The sequence below is a fragment of the Cynocephalus volans genome, chromosome 9, assembly GCF_027409185.1.
Source record: "Cynocephalus volans isolate mCynVol1 chromosome 9, mCynVol1.pri, whole genome shotgun sequence".
NCBI lineage: Eukaryota > Metazoa > Chordata > Mammalia > Dermoptera > Cynocephalidae > Cynocephalus > Cynocephalus volans.
The window spans coordinates 27917152-27939302 of NC_084468.1; positions in this window are offsets into that span (position 1 = coordinate 27917152).

The window sequence follows — 22151 nt, forward strand, 5'->3', positions numbered from 1 at the left end:
ACCAATGTAGAGAGGATGCCAGACAAGGAATCAAGGTAGATCATACTTCAGCTTCAAGATTTAATGCCTGCCCTGCTGGTTTCAGACATGCATAGGACCGGTTACTCTTTTCTTTTGGCCTATTTCTCCCATTTTGAACAGGAATGTGTATGCTATGCTTGTCCCACCACTGTATTTTGGAAGTAGATAACTTGTTTGATTTCACATGTGAGACTTTGGACTTTTGAGTTGAAACACGTTAAGACTTTGCTGATGGAATGAATGTATTTACATGTGAGATTGAGCTGAACTTTGGGGGCCAGGAGCAGAAAGCTATGGGTCAAATGTACCCCCCAAAAGTTCATGTGTTGGAAACTTGACCCCCAATGTAACATTGTTAAGATGATGGAAATCAGATTATGCTATAAATTTTGTTTCCTTATAAATCACCCAGTTGCTGGAGTTCTGTTCAAAGCAACAGAAAATGAGCTAATACAACCACCTTTCTCTAAAGAATCTGAGGGAGAATCCTTTGCCTCTTCTGGCTTCTGGCAGCTCTAGGGATTCCTTGATTATGACATCATCACTCCAATCTCTGCCTCTATTTTTATATGACCTTCTCTTCTCTGTGTGTCTCTACTCTGCTTATGTCTTATAAGGATATTTGTCACTGGATTTAAGACCTACCTATATATTCTAGAATGACATCACCTTGAGATTTTTAATGTAATTATATCTGGAAAGTCCCCTTTTCTAATTGAGGTCACATTCACAAGTTATGGGATGTAGACATATCTTTTTGGGGGGACACCATTCAACCTACTACACCAAGATAAAAAACATTGTGAGAAAAATATCTTCCTCATGTAGAAAATTAGATTTAAAAAATAAACATTAATTTTCAATTCTCTATGCCAACATTTTAAATCATATTTAGCTTTATTTAAGTGTTTTTATTACTATCTACTAAACTGGTAAACGTTTTTCAAAAAGATCTAAACAAATTCAAAAAGCAAAGTTTTACTAAATGAGTTCCAAAAAGATAGGCTTTCTAAAAATTTAAAAGAATGTCTATGATACTAAAGAAAATTGAAAAAAAAAAAAAGATTGATATTATGTTTTTGTCCTAGGTTTAGAGTTTTAATCTCTTTAAATTTGCATATAAAACATTTGAGGCTACAAATATACACATTCTAACATTGGCAGTTTTCAGATTTGATTTTTGTCTTAAGTAGGACCGAGAGTTTGCAAAGTTTTCCAAATAAGATTAGAGGGGCTCATCAGCTAGATGGACTGAGATGTTCATTACGAAAAATTTGCCTGGGGGAAGATTGATAGATACAAAAACAAGCAAGCAAACAAACAGAGGACTCAGAAAAAAGCTGTGTTATCAAAATTCAGCTTCCTTGTTATATATAAACATTTATTTTATTTGTAAACTTATATCACTTGGAAAATAAAATATTATTAATTCTCTTAATAACTAATCTTAATAAACATGCATTTTCATAGACCACTTAGGAAAGATTATGAGAAAATGATTACAATGAAAGTTCAGAGGTCAGACACTGTAGATTCTCTGATTTAGGTAATGATGAAGGTAATGATTTTGCACTCTGATATAATTAGGATTAGAATTGAAGAATAATGCATTTTTTTGTGCTCTACTTACCCCACTCCTATTTTTATTCATTTTGTGGATCTTGGGGAATCCAACTGTATTAGTATATTTTTGTGTTGCTGTAACAAAACACCTGAGACTGGGTAATTTATAAAGAACAGAGGTTTATTTGGCTCATTATTCTGGGACAGCTGCATCTGGTGTGGGCCTCAGGCTGCTTCTACTCATGGTGGGAAATGGCGGGCAGCAGATGGGTACAAGCAGATCACATGGTAAGAGGAAGCAAGAGAGAGAAGGGAGGTGCCAGGGACCTTTAAACAAGCAGGTTTTGCGGTAACTATTAGAGCAAGAACTCACTCACTACCCACCCCCCAGGGCATTAATTTATTCATGAGGGATCTGCCCCCATAACCCGAACTGCTCCCAACATTGCCAAGTTGGGGCAGGTTTTGACATGAGCTCTGGGGCGACAACACATCCAAACTCTATTACCTACTATGTACAAATCAATTCTTTGTGATTTATTTTCTTATTTATCAACTCCATTTTACTCATGTATATAGCTAATGATATGTTTTCTGTGGTTTCATTCTTCTTAGAATCCATATTAGAACTTACATATTACAAAGAAATGCTATATCAAATAGTTTTCTTTCTCAAAACTTTTTAAGTGTTAATTTTATAATATCCCACAATTTCAATTAAAATTTCCCCAGGCTTCCAGAATAGATGGTTCCCAGCATCACTCTCTCCCACAAACAACCAATTTACAACTATAAAAAAGCAATGACATCCAAGCTGGGGGCTGCTAGAGCTCAGGGGAAGAGGAGTAGAGACCTACAGAGTGCATGAAGGTGGGAGAAGCCATGATGAGAGAAAGGAAAAACCCCTCTGACCATTTCAAATCCCAGCCACTTCCAGGCTGGAGCTGCTGAGCGCGTGGAGCAGGAGTGGGCAAAATGCTGCGACTGTGCCTTTCACATGAAGTTGCATGGAGGTTTCAGGGGAGAAGAGGGCCTTGGTGGCTCCCAGGCTGCAATACCACTAATAGGGTTCCCATGGACCCACATAGAACTGAGAAGCCACAACAACTGGAAAAAAAGGGGCAACTCAGAGGCCCGTGAGTCATCGCAAGGGACCAGAGCATGGCCCATCCCATGGGAAGTGTTTGGAGCACGGGAGGTGGGGGAGATGGGCCCACCAGGGGAACACTGGGGCACAGCAAGGGCAGTTGATCTGTCTCCCAATCAGCATAGGACCAAGCAGAGGAGACTGGTCAGAAATATAGAATTGCATGGGGTACAGTTTGATGAAAAGACTCAGGCCCAGACCAGTGTTTCTACACAACCCAGGTGCACCAGATCTCACTAGAATTGGAAGTACCTATAAAGTCAACCATTAAAACCTAAGCTGCACAAAAAGCCTTCCCTAGGGAATCAGCAGCAAAGCAGCAATTTAGCTCAACCACACAGCTCAAGTACTGGTCCTCATAGGATGTTCCCCCATTTTAGAAGTAAGCAAAGGACAACAAATTAATTTCAGCACAGTTTGAGTGATGGGAACAGCAAATAATCCACTACAGAGCTGAAAGAAAAAACAAAGTATCCATTGCCAGAGACAAAGTTTGATATTAACTAGTAAAGGTCTCATTTCACCAAAGAACACCTATAACACCTAGAAGGACCAGAAATCCCCTGAGTTACCAAACCAGAAAGGGGGGTGGGCCAGGGTCCTCAGCCGTATCCCCTGACACCCGCAACCAGTCCCAAGGGTGGGGGCCTTGGGCCTCAGCCACAACCTCTGACAACTGCAACCACTGAGCTGCAGCAGGAAGTGCCCCAGGCTCTCCCAAGCTGGGGCAGTGGGGGGCCACGGGCCTAGGTCACGGCCCTCCAACATGAGCAACCAGCCCAGTGACGACCACCAAGCTGCAGCAAGAAGGGCCCCGGGTTACAGAGCTGGGTAGGTGGGAGGCGAGGGCTTTTGCCACACTCCCCTGACATCTGCACCCAGCCTGGCACTGACCAAGCCACCTCTGGAAGCCCCCTGTGGGAATGTGGGGGTGCCACAGGCCTCAATCTCACCCCTCCTCCTTCCTGCCTCTTCCATCACTTCTCCTTCCCCTTCTCCCTTTCCCTCCCAACTACTCTACAACAACATCATAGAATATAAAAACATATATTAATAAAATAAATAAATAAATACGTAACTAAAATTTCCCAATATGCTATATTTACAATGTATGTTTGTCTAAATAATCTTTACATTTATGGTAAATTCCACTGATCCAGTGGGCAAAAGTAATATTGTTCTGAAAATTTAACTTCAGAATAGCATTTAAATTAAGCTATCGGTTCAACTCTGGTACACATGTTAAAAACATAAGCCAAAAATATTTTGTTGACTCTACAACCTTCTGTCCCTCACTTTGATAACAGTTAATTCTCTAAATTAGAGTAGGAAATAGTTTGGTGAGTGTCTTAGACTGCTCAGTTTTCCACAACAAAATACTATAGACTGAATGGCTTAAACAACAGAAATTTACTTTCTCACCATTCCGGAGGCTGGATGTCAATGATCAAGGGGCCAGTAAATGGGGTTCCTGGCTTGCTGTGTCCTCACACTGCACGCGCGCGCACACAGACACAGACACACACACACACACACACACACACACACACTCCACACACAGCTCTGTTGTCTCTTTTTCTTCTTAAAAGGTCGTCAGTCCTATCAGATTAAGTACCAGTCCTTTTGGCCTTTATTACCTCCTCACAGGCCCTGTCTCCAAATATAGTCAAATTAAGGTTTCAATATATGAATTTTGGAAAGACACAAACATTCAATCCATAACACTGAGTTAAGTAAAAAAGTATAATACAGATGAAGTGAAGATTCAGAATAATATTTTCAAAAATCTTGTCCCTGTCTTCAAGGACTATATGAATTTGTGGGGAAGAGATGTGGAAAATGTGAATGATTACAGACTGTTAAACTCACTGCACTATATAAGAATTCAAAAATTCAAAACAAAATCAACTGTTAAAAGAAAATATACCCCTATATAGCTCACAATCATGTCTATGTTTTTTTTCTTTTCATTCAGTATTTTTAATTTGGTAACTCAAAAATACAGCATAGGTCAACATGATTAAAAAAAACCCCAAACCGAAGAGTTTATTTCAGGATTAAAAAAGGCAGGATGAAATAGTGGAAAACTCATTATCATGCAATTCAAAAAACTGGGCAAGTTTCCTAAAGATTTCCATGGCTTCTTTATTTATAAAACTGAAATCAAAATATTTGCTCTACCTACTGAGTGTTGTGACAATAAACAAAAATGCATCAAGTGGAAAATCTTTTTTTTAAAGTCTACCTGTCTATTCAGATGTACAGTTTTACAGAAAAGTGCCTAAATGGTGAGCCTGTGCTTGATGAATTCTCATGGAAACCATTGTAAACTGTCTTTAAATTTTACTTCTGAGTCTAGAATTTCTGAATATCAGTCAAAAGAAAAAGCTGAAGGAAAATTCTATGAGTATTCAATAGTGTTGAGCAACAGAGTCATGGGACTGGAACTAAAGACAGACTTGCCCCATTGAAGGATTCATTCACATAGAGGCAGTAGCTGACATGTGGGGCAGCAGAAATTTCTTGGAAGTTAGTTTGAAGAAAGAGAGAGGTATGAGTATTAGAAAGCCCAGGATGGAAATTTGGTACCTGTGCACATTTGCAGAGCACGAAAAAGACAGAACAAGTGGCAACAGTCAGTATCAGAAAAACAGAGTGTGCTATGAGACAATGTAGAAAAAAGCATTAGGGGGCATGGGTCAACTATTATCAAGTACATAGACTGATTCAGGAAAAGAAGTTTATAAAGAACCAAGTAAAGGGCAAAAAAAAAAAAAAATAAAATAAAGGGATTATTCCTTCATCTGGTTAGACCAAATCAATATAAGATGAATTGAATTAATATAATAGAAATCTATTCAAATTTGAAACTCTTTTGCTATTTTAAACTTTGTTTCTAATTAGACTTTCACCTATCAGAACATGTTATATATAGTCTCCATATACATACATATATATATATATATAGTTGTTTCATTAATTAAGACTCATCATAGATATAAAGAAAGGGAGAGAGCTGAGGAGGACTTGGACCAAAATAGTAGTGGAAATGACATGATAGCAAAATTAGAAGGTGTGTTTTCAGAGAGAAAAACCTTGGCAACATTGGTAACAGATCAGATATAGCATTTGAAGAAGGAGGAATAAAAATGGCTCGTGACATTTCTACCTGAGAACAATTTTAAGAAAGGCACTGGCACACAGAGAAATGAGAAACTTTGGAAAGAAAGGAAAAATGGACAAGTCATTTGATGAGCTAATTTTGGATATGTTAAGTTTGAGAATAAGAAAAAAGGATATTAATCGGGAGGTAACTTATCTACAAGTGAAAATTGAAAGCGGTAAAGAAGAAAATTGTTAAGAGATGAGGACAGATTGACTGGATAAAGTAGAAACGATTTTATTATACACAACACTGTTAGAATAGAATGGCAATTTAACCTGTATGATAGCCTAGCAAATTTAATTGCCTAATTTATTATGAGATAATTTACTTAACATGTTTCAACTTAAGCAAATAAAAAGTTGCTATTTATTGAGGATCTGCTATTATTATCCCTATTTTATGAAAGAGGAAAATGAAATTCTGATTGTTTATGTGACTGCCTGAAAGTGGAACATTTTATCATTGGCAAAAGTAAAAATCAAAGTCCAGATGTGTTTGATACTAAAGACCGTAGCCCTTCTACTTGCTGACCAAGGAAAAGTAAAATAGTATATAACATTAATATGAAGAAGTTGAAATGTTGAGACTCTGGTTTGTGGTGGGAAGTGGGACAAAGCAGGGGAAAAAATGTTATATGAAAAATGAAAAATAAGTTTTTCTTTTTCTATTATAGCTATTAATTCAATTAAATTAACCTTGTAGTGACCCTTTCTGTGAGTAAACCATCATGAAAGATATGTTTCTGATTCTATGAAAGGTGCATCATATTTTAGTTCAAAACAATAAAGCTAGGAATAAATTTAGTCTTATCCTTTTGTTCAAGGATTTAAGACAACATCATAAAGAGTGTGTATTATTATTAGAGTCACTTACTTGGTTTATAACCAAGAAATTCTCAGTTTATTATAAATTTTCAGTATTGTCCAACTTGCATTATTTTAGTAAGGTCCCATGCCATAGGTAATTAAAATGTAGCAGTAAAATGGGGAAAATATTAAAAACTACCAAAACACTTTTCATCAGAAATATAGAGTATCATACTTCTATCTATGAATTGTAGACATAATCTCATTCATCTTGTAAGACATTCTTAACAATGATGTGCATTAAGCCTTATTTTATTTTTGGTTTGTATAAAAGCATTCCTTGAAATCAATCTGATTCCATCATGGAAATCATATTGTTATTAGTTAGAAGGAGGTAAAAATAACAGCCTGTAGCTGTAGAGTGTCTCTCTCTCTCTCTTTTTTTTTTTTTAAGATATCAATTATCCTACATAGTATTTTTGCTCTTGTAACAAAAGTATGCTTGGTTATCTTATTTGTCATACTTTAGTAGGGGACATTGAATTATCAGTAATTACTACTGTTTTCATCCTCATTTCCATACTCATTCAAAAACAAATAATCCCCCCCCAAAGAAAAGTGACATCAATAAAATAGGTAATACTTCCAATTTTCTATTTGTTCATTTTCCATGGGATAAATGAATAGCACAGGGAAGCAAAATACGTGGATCATAATTTCTCAGGTTCTTCTCTCATTCCCTTATGCTTTCACTCAAATTATCTTCACTGAATTTGATTTAACTTGGTAACCTAATCAATTATGGAAGGAAACAATACAAGCATTCTGCTTTAAACATTTTAAATAAGATATCCCATGTCTGTATTACTTGGGTGCTTTAAATGGCAAAAGTCAGAAATTCATCTCAACTGAACCTTAGGCTTTTTCGATATATTTAGATATATTACTGGAAAGTCCCTGCACAGTTGAATCCGGGTGCTCAGTAAAAGCCAGAATCTCCCTTCTCTGGGTCTCTTCTCTGCTTTCCTTACTTTCACACAGGTCCTTCTCGTAAGGAAAGAGAGATGGTCACTGGAAGACCCAAACCTACAACTTAACTGGTGAAGACCATTGAAACACCACTATAGAAAAATACCTCCTTTTCAATAATAGCAGTTGAAGTCTTGGGGAGGGTTCTCACTGACTTGGGTTGGATGAAAGGTCTACTACGGACTATCACTACAGTTATCTGAGATAAAAACAACAGGGTTGCAATACAGTTGATTGTACTCAATCAATAATTACAAATAAAATATTGTACTATTATTTGGTTTAGTATGAAAGAAAACATTCAGCATCTTTTTCTGGCAAATACCTTTGCTTGCTCTTGTAAAATAACAACAAAAAGTAGGTTTCACTTTGATTTCTGCTCAGTTGCAAAATTAATAGCCAAATTTAGTGGCCCATTATATTACTGACCTTATTTCAGATACTAGGTAACATGGAATCCCTCTGCTTTCTCCAGATCAGCAGTTCTCACAGTTTACTGTCCACTGGAATCACCTGAAGAGCTTCAAACATCCTCCTTCCTATGTCTCGATCCCAGAGATTCTAATTTAATGGATCAGAAGTTTTGGCCTGGATAACAGGCACTTAAAAGCTTTACTCAGTGATTATGAACAGACAAAGTTGGGGAGTCCTGTTTATATTCTCTATCATTTTCTTCTCAAATCCTATCAAAAGTAAGCATTATGAACTAATAAATGAATATTTCATGTCCCAGAAAAACAGTGTCGCTTCATTGATTAGGACAGCATATATGAAGATGAAATAATTCTGTTCTTTCACAGCATCCTTTGCTTACCTATGTTGCAGTACTTATCATACCATATCTTAATCAGGAGTTTGATTCTCTTCTTTACACTAAACTGCTGGCACTTGAAGATATGCCCTATGCTTTTTATGTCTGTAACTCTGATATCTTCTGCAGTGTTTGATATTCAGGAGGTTTTTTGTGAATGTTCAATCCACAAATTGTAAGACTGGCTGAGTTTTCTATTCTCATAGCTGAGGGTACATCAAATAATAAATTGTTACCACTGTAGGAGTATGCTAGAGGAAGGCAAACTCACTTCCACCCCCCCAAACTAGAAAACTATTCAAGATAATTCAAACTGCTCCCAATCAAATGTTGAAGACACAAGTTACCTTAAAATGTATGCTGCAGTACAAAATAATAAGTGGGGAAATTAAAGTTCTTACATGATCACTGTTAGTAGTTAGAGGGTGTTACATGAACAGAATTTAAGTCCTGTGAAGTGTTTACAAGTAAGTGACTAAAACATGCTGTTATTTTTATGCTTGCCAACTTGGAATTGGTTTAATATTTTAAACATGACATGAATATAGGTGGTTTCCTTCTGAATGCTTGAAGCATCACGGTATGTAAAATAAAATACTTGCTGCATTGAAGTACTCGTACTGTTCTTACCAACATCTTAACAACAAAGAAAGGAACACTGAATTTTCTTTACTTCCACCTCTTTTTCTTTGTCTTCCTGAATCAAGTTTTTTTTTTTTTTTTTTTTAAGGATAGAATGTTAGGGAAGACCTAATATATACGGAGTGTTTACAGATTTCTAGGTTCTTGGGAGTCCCTTTCAACATGTAATTACTCAATCATTTGACAAATGGTTATGGAACAAATACTCATATTATGTTCCAGACATTACTGTAGATAATCTGACATTTTTAAACTTAGTTGATCTCATAATAATCTTATAAAGTATTATTATGCCTATTTTATTGATGAAAAAAATTAAAAGCATAAAAACTAGACAAATAAAATACTTACCAGATGTTAACAGTTAGTGTTCAGAAGTAGGATTTTAAGTCAAATATGTCTAATTCTGAAATTCATGTTCTTTCCGTTTCACCACAAATGTAATTCTTATCATGCCTTGAATCGCTGTGAAATGTGAGGTTTCTATCCTCTGCCCCTTCTTAACTCTGCAGAATTTCTTTTACAGGTAGGTGAAATTTGCTCTTTCACTTGCTTTGAGGGCAAGATAAAATACACTTTGGCGACCACAGTGCCCATAAGGGGCCTCTGGCTTGGCTCAATCCCACCTCTGGGGCAGCTTTTCTTTTGCCACATGTGCCTACAGTTGATTTTGTCACAGCATCATATCTCATGTGAGGACAATGAGATTTATGATGGAGTGCCTCACTGAAAACTTGACAACTGCAAAATTTCTTTCTGTCCTTCTTTACCATGTGTTTGGGATTAATATAAAATAACCTTTTATAACTGATATCTCTACATGAAGATTTAATAGGTCAGTTCCTAATTGTGAATTTACATCTTCAGACAAAACACAATTTGTATTTAATTATGATACAATCAAACTTGTGAGTGACCATTGATAAAATATTTTTTAAAAATAAATTCAGTCTACCAATTATTGTGGGTTGGATAAAATTCTCTTTGTCTGATCAATGGTTTAGAACCAGGGACTATTTTGCCTCTCAGGGGACATGAGGCAATATTTAGAGATGCTTTTAGTTGTCACAACTAAAAGAGGTGACAAAGGTATTGCAAAACATCCTACAACACGCAGGACAACCTCCCACAACAAAAAAATTGACAGTCCAACATGTCAGTGCCAAGGTCGAGAAAGCCTGCTCTTAGATCTATTTGTAGAATCAAAACCAATGCTATATCTTAAATTTACTGCCAACGTTTTTTTAGCTAGAGTACATGGTGAGTTAGAAGAAAGATAGATTTTTTGGAGCTTATCAGCTTTGACAAACAACCATGTCTTAAAATATTGAAGACAAACAGAACCCGAATAATCATTTTTTAAAAAATATTGAAAGCTGAGAATTGTGCATTAAAAGGAAGTAGCTCAAGTCTGTGTAGCAGTGACTAATAGAAGTCTGCTTTCAAGCAATTAAAGGGTACATGATAGCCTTGACTATTCTTCCATGGAAGTTTCATGGAGAATTATTTAATTAAGGAAGAATTTTGATATACAAATTCGTTTGATGCTAGTCAGGGAAAGCCAAAACCCAGGAACTCACTTCATCTTGACTAGGCCAAATGTGACTGATAAAGACACGAATCACTGCTGCCCCACAAAAAAACAAGAGCAAAACTTAAATGTTTTGAACTTGAAACATTTGTAACCTCGATATCTAAGTGCTTCCTATTTGCTCTTTTAATCGTCACCTCACTGTGAAGTGACAGAGGCTTTAATGCTCCTTTTTAAGTCAGAAGAGATGTTTTCCACAGCAGGTGTTTCCATTTATAAGAACTTAACATGTTTCCTGCCCTAACAGTTTATAAAAAGGAAAAGCCAGAGCTGTAGAAAGCAAAATCACTTGCTGCTTTTTACCACCAACAGGAAAAAAAAAAAAAAATCCTGTTATTTATGTAATCTAAAGTAAAAATAAGATAAGTAATTTACTTTAAACTTAGACATTAAAATTTGACCATCTAATAGTGTATGTCTTAAGAATACACAGATAGTGTTTCCGATACATCAGAAGGTTACAGTTGAAAATAAGTTTCTATTCAGAAGCAGGTATTAAGATCCTATCCATAAAATTCTCACTCTGAAATCCCTGTTTCTATATTCAATCCTAAATCTTCTCTTCTGAAACATTTATCTGTAAGCCAATTTCTGTGGGCTGGAGAAACTACTTAGTACTCTACCATTATTTCTTTTAATCCTCTTCTCCTAACAATTTATTCGAGTAATACATTATCAAAATAGAAAACAACCTGAAATGCAGGACCCCCCCAACAATTGGAATTACCTGAAGATTCATAACATCAAAAATAGCACTGTAAATAGTTTTGTGCATATTCTTCTGCAATATTGTAGGAGAAACATAGGAAAATGGTCAGGGCCCCTCAGATGTTCAGAATTTTGCTGAGCATTTGATGTAAATATGCACGTGCACCCAGGTGTTCCTTGGCTATTGTCTAATGTAATTGCCCATGTGTGCCCAGGTGTCCAGGGTTATGGACTTAAGTATAAAGGACAAGTGGCTCTGATCCACAGGGACCCCCTCCCCCCGGGATGCCCCTTGGGGGGGTGGCACAGTGGGGTCGTTACTGCTGCTGGAGGCTGTTGCTGCCACTGCTCCCCCCAGGATGCCCCAAGAAGCCACCGCCACTGCTGCTTCTACTGCTACTGCTGCTGTAAGCTGCTGCTGCTACTGCTGAGGACTGAGCTCGTATTATCTGCCAATAGCTCCTTGGATCTTTCCCAATTACCTAGCATGGACCTGCGTGTAAGGGGTCTGGTGACTCAGCCTGTACAATGGGTTTGAAGGGTCTGTAGGCCCTAACGCCTAGCCTGGACAATACAGATGGAAAACTTAGCATAACAAAAATAATGAAACATTTTGCCTTTAGTTATGAAATGTTTTAACAATACTACGGCACTAACCCGACAATTGGCATAGCCACATAGAAATTAGTTACTTAGCCCTACAAATATGAAATATAAAACACTTAAAATTCTGTATTATCCAATCACTTAAATATGTTGTCAATGAATAGCTAAGTCAATCGATTAATATGTGCTCCATCATTTTAATGGTACCTAGCCTGCTTTTAATAACCATAAATTATTATAATAGTCTGCATTTTTGAATGTTAATATTATTTCCAATACTGTAAAGTTTTAATTAACACGCCGTGTTACACATCTTTACATAAATTTCCTGAAGACAATCCTCTCTTTTTTTTTTTTTCCTGACTGGTAAGGGGATTGTAACACTTGGCATGATGTGGTCTGCACCATGCTCAGCCAGTGAGCACACAGGCCATCCATATAGAGGATCCGAACCGGTGGCCTCGACGCTACCAGCGCTGCACTCTCCCGAGTGAGCCACGGGGCCGACCCCTGAAGACAATTCTCAACAAAATGAAATTGTTGGGAATTTTTATTGATATTGACCAACTACCCACCAGAAAGTTTACATAAGTTTTTTTTCCTTTCATTTGGGAATTTGAGTGGCTGCTTATTAAAACCTCACTACTACTTGGTATTGTCATCTACATTTTTGAATTTTATTACTAAAACAAAATTTCAAATTTGTTGAGTGATAGTGCTCTTTTATTTGTACATATTTCTGTCTATTTATTTGTATATCTTTTTATTATATTTGTATGTTATTTGTATATATTTCTCATTTTTATTTCTTGGTTGATTAACATTTTATTAAATTATATTTTCTAGTAATTATTTAATCTTGATTTGTAAGATTGCTTTGGAAATCATATAAAGATGTTAATTTTTGTTGCAAATAATCATCATTTGTTTATTCTGCAAACACATGTTAGCATTCACTATAAGCTACACATTGTTCGAGTGACAAAAAAAAAAAAAAAAAAAGGTAGTAAAAAGCTAACAAGGTCCCACTCTCACTGAGCCCACAGTTTGGGAGGTGGTTAGTAACTAATCACAGAGAATGAATGTAAAATTATAAATAAGACAAACGTTTCGCTAGAAAATATTTCTGTACTTTGAAAATGTAATTCACAGCATGCCTTAGGCTGGGTAAACCAGAAAAGGTCTTTCAAAGAAAATGTTGCTTAGAATGAGCTCTGACAGGTGAATTGGTAAGTGGAGATCATTTGCAAGGGACTGGCAAAGCCAAAACTCAGGCAGTCACCTTCTCATACGTTTCTATGACTACCTATATTTGCTCTATGACAGTCCAGTGAAAACAGACACACAAGGCAAATAATAGGCAAGATTACCACCTAGGAAACTCCTCATTTCAGCAAAGGCGTTGCTTTCCCCTAGAAACCATCATAACAGGCTAGTAGTTGATGTCAATATGTAAGCCACTTTGGCATCAATCTTTAAACTGGATTTTTTAAAAATCTTGCTGATGGCTGATGGCCTTGTTGGCGTTAATATCTTTTGAAGCACAGTATTTCAGTACAAGTGATAAGCCGTACATTGAAGAAAGGTTGTGTTTAAAGCAGACGTATCTCTGTTGCAGAAAGCTGTCTCAGCAGGGAAAATGGAGACGCAAATGATTGAGGATAAGTTGAAAAGCATTAAGGTATCATATTTAGCTGAAATTCTGAGAGTCATATTGGGACATTAGCATGTTATTTATTCATTCAACTAACAGGTATATTGTTTTTACAAGTTTACAGTTAACTAACAAAAATGAAAGCAAATTTCTTATTTCTCTTTATAACTGAAATTTAGCTCTTAAGAATCATTTGTGCCGAGTTGGGCTGGAAACCCATTCTCAATCCAAGGTGGTGTTGGATAATTTTTACTGCCTCTATTTTCTGTCTTCCCAGTGTGATCTAAGTATTTAGTAGGCTTACATATCATCAGTGGTGTGCTGGTAAATATTTAACAATCAGCCTTTTAGAGGGAAAAAACAAAAAAGGCCCTAATTTGTAGGATTTCCAAGTTTGTGGTACAAATGTTCCTATGGTGGCCAATTTCTGGCTTCCAACTTGACTTCACTGAGCAGAGAGTTGGAAAGAGATGCCCACGTTTGGCTCTACTGAGCTGGTTTGAGCCACTCTTTATAGCCCTGTAATTGGAGAATGCTTGTGGTTTGAGTACTTTCTTCTGTCCTCACTAGTCTCTGCTAAGGTATATCTTTTTCTCTCGGATGTTAAGAACTGACTTCTGTCTTTACCATCAACATGACTGGCTGGTCTATTTTCTCTAAGCCCATGGAACAAGCAAAGCACAGTTACTATTTTGGAGATAGCACCATGGTCCCTCTGGATGACTGCCACAAATTTGGCTCCTCATGGTTTTGCAGGCTCTTGCCATGGAATCCATAATCCCCACAACAACTTCACAGCAGCTGGGTTAGTATTTATCTCTCTCTGGGAATTTGATTCTAAAAACTGTTGGATATTACCCATGTCCTATGCAAGCTAAAGGAGATTTGGAATGCCGGATGTCTATTTCAGATTTTCATTGACTGAACAGGCTGCATTGCCATTTCTAGTCTGCCATAGCTATTTTGTCCTAGGGGCATTCTGCATTTTCATCTCCATTCTGACAGTGTCCGATCTGCAGTAGCTGAAAGTCCTCTATTTTTTCAGATCCCAAACATAACAGTTGAATGCAATAGATGCCACTGTCCCCCCTATCATCAACACACCCCAGGTTTTGGTGATAATGATGACTGGGGGGTGTGGGAGCGGAGCCTGCATTGGTGTCTAGACTCTGTGCTTGGTTTTACTATTCCTTTCTAAGCTTCCAATCCCAGCAGTTTTATTTCTTCCCTGCTTTCAGAAAAGCAGCTCTAATTCAATTACTGCGTTGTTCTTGGTCAAGTTGTTAATGGATATAATCCAGCTCTTGAGTTTCCCAGGCTTAGCTCATGATAAAGAAATTCAGATATTTAGAATTCCATTTAAAACAAAGAAACAAACAAATGATTTTCTCTCTCAATTGTCTGGCTCTTGAGAATCAAAGGCAGATTGGATTTTGCATTAACTGTTTGACAATAACTTAAGCTATGTACATTTGTAAATTTACAAATGGCTTCCCCCGCCCCATAATTCATCCTTTTTTTCCTGAAGCAATGAATGCCATTATGTCCTTGGGCTGTGGGGATTTAAAAAAGAAAAATGCAGGTTAAAATTTCCTATGCCATGCTAAAATGCATATTCCCAAGGTAATGTTAAAAACTAGGAATACAATAATGAGCCTGTTTTTATAGAAGTTACAGTCAGATTGGGATACATATCAGTTTCTAAAAAAAAAAAAATTCAATATCCTAAGTGCTAAGATTAGATCGTAATATGAGTGTAGTACTAGGTGCCTTCTGAACTCATAAAAAAATCCCTAACCTATGCTGGTATAATCAGAAAACCTTTTGAAAATTGTGATAGAGGACACTGTGACTAATAACCTGGCTAAAGTTAGTGTATTTGGGTGTATACTGTTCAAATTTCTTAAACATGTGTCATATGTGGTTATAGTGGCTAAAAAAAAGGGACAATTATGTTCTCCATGGTAAGGATATGTCTTGACTACTGTGGAAAACTGACAGATATAAATGGAAAAACAACAACAACAACAACAAAAACAAACAAACAAACCAAACCAAACCAAACCAAACAAAACAAAAAACCAAGAAACTCTATTTATTCTAAATTAAAACAAGAGGTATAGCTGTTGCCAAACATGTTGCAAAGGCTAGAATAGTGTTCATTTTTTGTTGTCTTCTAAATCCTGTCCAAAACTATGTCAAGGATTTTCTTGGTAAGATGAAAGGTTCACATCTTCCTTACTGGTGATGAGATGCCCAATGTCAAGGTGCTTGTGGTAGACACAGTTTCAATTTTATTAATAATTGGTTTCAGGATTTCAGATATAGCTCTTAGAATGGTTTTGAAGACATTTTCTTTGTACATGATTTTTGTGTTTTTGGCATCTGCTTAAAAGATCACGTTACCCATTAAAATAGATATTGTCAATTCCTGAGCTGGTTAGTGGGAAAGAAATTTCTTTTTATAGAAAGTGATTATTGGTTAGCACTGAGTGAACAGGGCTTGCTCTTGACTCTTATTCAATGGAAAGATAAACGAAGAAACAAAGAGAATATAAAAGATATCTCAGAGTTTACAAAATGATAGAGGAAAATATTTAATCTCAAGATAGGCTTATTAATAATTCTTGAATCCCAACTAGCTTTTGTATTTTTGGCTTATAAGTCTCAGTATCACTATATTATATAAAAACTAATAAAGTTTAAAAATAGTTATTGATTCATTCATTTAGAATAGCAATAATATACTTCTGAAATGTAACACAAATAATATATGTCACTGTTTTTCCAAACAAAAAATTTTGAGAGGGTGGCATTGTTTTATATATTTGCAAGTCTCTTAAATATCAGGTTTAATAAATGACGAGATTTTCATATCTGCTTCTGTATTCACTCTATTGAGCCATTTTGTTTGGTTGAAGTAGGTGGATAAAATCTGGTCTCACACAGATATTCCACCATGGAAAAAGTAAAGATTTTTCAACAGTTCACACTTGAACAGAGAAGAACAAATAATGTTCTTTGATACTACTTCAAAACTTATCAAGTTGTAATTACTTAAAGGTGAGTTACCACATGGGATCTGAAACCATGTCAATAAAAATTTGTGTTCCGTTACGTTAAAATTAATTGATCTTTCTTTCATCTTGATTGCAGGATTTTGTGACATCACGCCATGGCCAATATTGGTTTGTTTAGTTATGCACATGTTTCAGAATGTTGACACATTACATTATACATTATGAAACTATCACATACATTAATATCACCACTAATATCAAAAATATCTTTAGGTATTAAGAAGCAGTCATAATCATGGTAACTGATACAAGTTTCTTCAGAATACATGATTTTCCTTGAAAACCCCAGTCTTAACATTAATAACAAATACTATCAGTTTTTTTGTCATTGAAGTTATGGGCTTATTTTTGAGGATTTTATCTTCTGTATAATATATCTGAACAAACATAGTTTGTCAGTTGCTCTTTAACATAACATGATGTTTCATGATAAATACAGCTAGTTCATCTCAGAACTAAAAATGTCTGGCAAGTGCATGTACAGTAGAACTGTTTTATATATATTTTATATATGTTTTCTGTTTGATCATACAGTATGAAAGAGACTTCTGAAAACAATTAAATAAAAAGGGTTGAAATTTTATCAAATTAGTAATTTTCACTGCTTCATCAAGGACAGCCTTAAGTAAAACTGGCATTTTTCCCCCTAATGTGATAGTGTATTAGTCCATTTCTGTTGCTTATAACAGAAATAACTAAAACTGTGTAATTTATAATGAAACAATATTTATTGCTTATGTTTTCAGAGACTGGGATGTCCAAAGTCCAGGAGACACATCTAGTGAGGGCTTTGTTGATAGTACTCTGCAGAGTGGTGCAGAAACTCACATGGAGGATGGCAGAGCTGAGAGAGAGCTACCTCCTCACTAGCTCTCATATTAAATCCCTCAGGACGATGCCCATGGCCACCATTAAGCCATCATTTGGATTAATCCATTTACTAAGGCATGGTCCTCACAATCTAATCACCTCTTCGAGGTCCCACCTTTTAATTACCATTATAGGATTTCCCACCCTATTAATATTGTCACAGTGGTGGTTAAGTTTCTAACATATGGACTTTGAAGGACACAATTCAATCCACCACAGATTGTATAGTGGGAAAGAATACAATAATCACTAATATGTTTGGTACATTGCCTCAATTTGTGCTAATTCACCAGCAATATTACTCACCATTACTTTACACCTTCAGTGTAAATGTAAAAACTAAAAATGTCAAGAACATATTATTATTGCAAGAATAGTTTTGACTTCACAGACCCCAGAAATGTACTCAGGGACTTCCAAGAATCTGTGGATCACACTGCAAGAATCAACTGTCTATAAAATCCTGTCTTATTTTGCCTGCTGCTTCCTCTCTCTCCTCATCTCCTCTTTTTTCCCCTTTCTCCCTTCCCTCCAGCCACATTGACCTGATTGCTCTTCCTTAAACATTCCAGACATATGCCTGCCTTTAGAATTTGCACTGGCTGCTCCCTCTGCCTAGATTAGTCTTCCAAGATATCCAAAAGGCTAATTAACAGCTAATTAAGCCATTATTCAAACATTAACTTATAGGTCCTACTCTGACCACACAATTTAAGATTGCAACTCTAAGAACACCTGATTTTACTTACCCTGTTTCATATTTTCTTCATAGCATTTCGTTCATTTTATTGTTATATTTATTATATTTATAATTTATTGTCTCTCTCCCCTCACTAAAACAGAATTTCCATGCAGGCAGGGATTTTAACGTTTTCATTATTCCTGTATCCCCAATACCTAAACTGAGTCTTGCACATGGTAGGTATCGATAAGTATCAATTTGTGCTAATTCACCAGCAATATTACTCACCATTACTTTGCACCTTCAGTGTAAATATAAAAACTAAAAATGGCAAGAACATCTTATTATTATGAGAATATTTTTGACCTCGCAGACCCCAGAAAGGGACTCAGGGACTTCCACGGGTCTGTGGATCACACTGAATAAAATGATGAATGATTCCAATTGGATACCATCTTCTCATTGCACGTATAAAATTATTCATTTCTATTTCAGAGGATATTAATAATATATATTTAAACATTTCTGCTCATTTTGTTATATTTCCTTCTCTAGGTTTTTTATTCTTATTGTTTTATTTTGATTTGTCTTTCATGTTAGAGATTTCTCAAATATCTGCTGAGATTTTTCTCTCCACTCATACCAAGTTGGAAAAAGATTGCTAGTGGATCTTGCTTTTAAATGTATAGACTTTAATTTAATCCAGGGGTCAGCAAACTAAATCTACCCTGTTTTTGTAAATAAAGTTTTATTTTATTTACACAGCAGTGCCCATTCATTTACATATTGTCTTAGATTGACTTCCATGCTATAGTGCCAGGACTAGGTAGGCGCTGCATAACCCATATGAACTGGAAAACGTACAATGTTAACTGGCCCTTTACAGAAGATGTTTGCTGACCCTTAATCCCTGTTTCTGATATTGTTTTTCTCAGCTGTTATCCTTGTTGCCTTGTGTCTTGGTGTGTAGTAAACTCTGCTTTACTTTCATAGAGGTAACATGCATTTCCTTGCTGGAAGTGTAGGAGGTAAGTTTTGTACTTACTGGATGAGGGAGAATTTGGAAATTTACCTACTCATCAAGTAATTCTCCCTTTTCTGCATTTCTTCTAACCTTTGCTTTCACAGGCATTTGATTCATCCATTTCTATATCTTTCCAGGGTAAAGTGACATAATGACTGTTATTTTTTATGCCCATTGCTCTTGTAAAGCACTTTGGTATCACCTTTCTTTTTTCAATAAGACTATTTTGTGTTAACTTATTCCAAGAACGTGTTAAGCTAACACCTTTGGGTGCTTGATTGATCTTTTCAATTTTTCGTTGTCTCTATGAATTTAAATTTTTGTAAAATTTTACTACTTTCTTTTTTTATTTTCTGGAGAGAAATACGGATAAAAATTATATTCAGTTCATCATGCTTAATTTGAAATTTTCAGTATTAGTTTTAATTTTCTACATTTTAGATATAATTTAGTTTTTACTTGTAGCCTAATTAATGGCTACTTTAAGCAACTTTCTATGAGATATTAGTGTTTTACTTTTTAAAGAATTTCTGAGCTTTGACCTGTAAGTATTGTGTGTATGCATGTGTAGGTATGTGCTTAATTTGTTAAAGACTAAAATGTATATGTAAATTTGCCTTACATTTTTATGAGTTTTTTTTTTTATATGTCTCAATGGTATGCAATTAGGTGAATAAAAATTCATGACATTTTTAACTAGACCATTCGCTTCAACAATAAAAACTGGTTCCTGGGACCCATTTAATGTTTAACATTTTTATTGTGCATAAAAGGAAAATAGTTCCACAGGGCTTTTAATACAAAATGTGTAGGATCATACCTCTCTCTCCTGCCCTGTTCTCCAGGAGAACCTTTTTGTAACTGAGTAATTCTTTTTGATATTTTTATATTTATATGATTACACCTTAATACCTTATTTATTATATATTCGTTCTGAGATTTATGTTATGCTTATATTTAGGTATAATTGTCCATGTATAATTATTTATGTTTTCTTTATTGAAAACATAGGCATAATGATCACCCCCAGATAGGTCTATGTCTTAATCCCAAAATCTGTTAGTATTTTTACATACATGTCATGATTAAGGTTACAAAATCTGTTAGTATTTTTACATATATGATTAAGGTTAAAGATCTTGATATAGAAATATTATCCTGAGACTTTGAGTCAACAATATGTTTAGAAGAAAACAGAAAAATATATTTATAACTTTTGTATAGGAAAATTTTGCTTAACCTGAACTTTAAAATATCACCAAATTAAAAGGGATAAAAGATAAACTAGACTCCACTAAAATAAACAATTTGCATTTATCAAAAAAAATCATATTAATAGAATGAAGTGGAAAGCCACTGTATGGGAGAAGAAATTCACAGTACATATAATCACTAAAGGATTCAGAGTCAGAATATTTAAAGGAATCTTACAAATCAGTGAAAAAAGGAAAGAAAATATAAAAATGTGCAAAGAACTTTGTTACGTCACTACACATACATGAACATATGAAAAAATAAATGTACTTCATACAATGACATAAATGCTACAATTTATTAACACTGCACACCTACCTGAATGGCTAAAATGAAACAAACAAACAAACAAACAAAAAACCCAGGTACTAAAAGGCACAAGCTGGTGTGGAGAGCAACTGGAACTCCGATCTCTCCTGGAGATTGTGGAAATTTGTAAGAGCACTTTGGAAAACTGAATGGAGATATTAAAGCTAAATAAAGACCTACTCTATGAATGAACAATTCTAATTTTAGGAATGTACTCAAGAAAAAATTGTACAGATATCCACTAAAAGTTCTGTTTTAGAATATTCATAACAACCTGTTTGTAATAGCAGAAAGCTGAAGCCTACCCAATTTTTCATCAACGGTGAAATAAATAAATAAATCTTGGTATAATTATGTAGGGGAAATTCTATATAGCAACGTGCATGAGTAAATTACAACTGCTAGTAATGTCTTAGATAAATCTCACAAAAATAATATTGAGCAAAAGCAGCCAGACAAAAATAGTTTTTAGTATGTTTTCCTTATTGTAAGTTCAGAAACAGGCAACATCAATCAGAATTTGATTTCAGAAGTTGGGAAATTGATTACATCTCATGGAGGGTAATGACTAGAAAGAATAAGCTGAGGGCTTCTGGGGTGCTAATAAAGTTCTGTATAGATCTGTATGCTAGTTATATACATGTTTTCAGTTTCTGAAAATTTATCATGCTATACTTTTAAGAGATATTTACTTACCCGTTTGGATACTACATTTCAATAAAAAGCTTGCCTAAAAAAAAAAGAAAAAAGAAAAGAAAAGAAAGCTTTCTCCATCCCCTGATAAATTTACTGACCAGGAGTTTCACTAGTGAGTTATAACAAGTATTTAAGGATTGAAAAAAATAAACAAAGAAATCCTACAAATTTACTCCCAAGAAAATTAAGCAAATTTCAATTCTGTAATCAAGTGTTTATTAAGCACTTTATGATTTTCCCTCTCATGTATGGAAAGTAAATGCTAACTAGAACCTATGTATTTACATATCCCACCCCTTCCCTATTGCCATCTTTCCCAACACTAGAAGATAGGCAAGGAAATTGCACCTGAAAGCCCAAAAAATAAATTCATGAGAATATTTCCTAAAATTTAAGAATAAAGGGCCGAGCCCGTGGCGCCCTTGGTAGAGTGCGGCGCTGGGAGTGCTGCAACGCTCCCGCCGCGGGTTCGGATCCTATATAGGACTGGCC